This window comes from Protobothrops mucrosquamatus, unplaced genomic scaffold (assembly GCF_001527695.2).
Source record: "Protobothrops mucrosquamatus isolate PMUCROS unplaced genomic scaffold, P.Mucros_1.0 scaffold38350, whole genome shotgun sequence".
NCBI classification, from domain to species: domain Eukaryota; kingdom Metazoa; phylum Chordata; class Lepidosauria; order Squamata; family Viperidae; genus Protobothrops; species Protobothrops mucrosquamatus.
Genome location: NW_015424083.1, coordinates 1 through 1,327, shown reverse-complemented (window position 1 = coordinate 1,327; position 1,327 = coordinate 1). Strand labels below are relative to the sequence as shown.

The 1,327-nt window shown below is 61.4% G+C and overlaps 1 pseudogene; it reads right to left on the bottom strand.

Moving 5' to 3' along the window:
* Positions 1-213: 213 nt before the first annotated feature.
* On the bottom strand, positions 214-1,224 carry LOC107302244 (annotated as a pseudogene).
* Between the last annotated feature and the right edge of the window lie 103 nt (positions 1,225-1,327).

The window sequence follows — 1,327 nt, the reverse complement described above, 5'->3', positions numbered from 1 at the left end:
GAGGAATTCTGGGAGTTGAAGTCCACAAGTTATCAAAGGGCCAAGTTTGAAGACCTCTGCTTTAGATCTTGGCTACCCCATTAATTCAGTGGGGTTTTGATTTTTTTGCCCTGAGCAGATGTTCCTGGGAAAGATTTAGCAAGAATTACAGCAGCAGCCACAAAACCACCTTAGATCCCTCTCTTTCTCTCCATCCATCTTCTGTCCTCTTACCTTGTGCCCTCTATAAAAGGCAATCTCTTCCCCGTTGGCAATGATCCGCGAGTGGAGATAGCGCAGGTAGCCCTTCCGGTGGGCCTCCTCGGCCACCAGCTTGCCAAATTTGGGGGAGCAGGCTCTCAGCACTTTGGCCGTGGTGTAGACCACCAGGCCGGCCAGCAGCGTGGGTCCCACGGGGCTGGCACCCCTGGCCTGGGCCGTCCGGATGAGCGTGTAGGAGGTGAGTCCTACATCCAGGATGGGCTTGGTCAAGTTGGAGTAGAGGTGAGCCACGGACTGGGAGAACATCATGATGTCCTCGGTGAGCGACTGGTCCGGGTTGGCCAGCCTGCCGTCCATGTTGGTCACCTTGTAGTAGGTCTGGTGGTCGAAGTAGGTCCGGTAGGCGTGATCCACCAGGCGGGTGCGGCAGGCCAAGGCCAGCTTGCACTCCAGGTAGCGGATGGCGCTGTTGACGAAGGTGGCCGGGATGGCCACCAGCAGCCACTTGAGCAGCTTGCAGCCGAAGCTGCGCGGCCGCTTCTCCACGATGCTCTTCACGATCTGCCCGTCCAGGCCGGCCACGTAGATGGAGAGGAAGGTGCGGGAGACCAGCGCCACCGAGTGCAGGCAAAGCCAGCCGCTCTCGGGGCTCACCAGCCGCGGGAAGAAGATCTTGCGCAGCGCCAGCAGCTGCCGGAGGAATTCCGCATTGGCTGCCGGCGAGGCGCTGCCGGCTGCCGGCCGGGGCTGATGCTGCAACGACAACGACAACGACAACGACCCCTTCGCCTCCTCCTCCGCTTTCTCCTCCTCCTCCTCCTCTTCCTCTTTAGCATCTCCTTCCCATGCCCGGCGGGGCTCAGCCCTCTGCACCCCCCCTGCCCGCCGCAGCCGCTTACAAACCAGCGGCCAGAGGATTTTCAGCCCGTACGCCGCCGCCAATAAAGCGGCCGCCCTCTTCGCCGCGCTCGCCCGGCTCCAGCGCGCCGCTCGCCCGGGGACGCTTTGCAAGGTGGGGGTCATCGTCCCGTCCGGAGACCCGCAGATGCGAGTCGGGTGAGTGTGTGTGTGTGTGTGTGTGTGTGTGTGTGTGTGTGTGTGTGTGTGTGTGTGTGTGTGTGTGTGT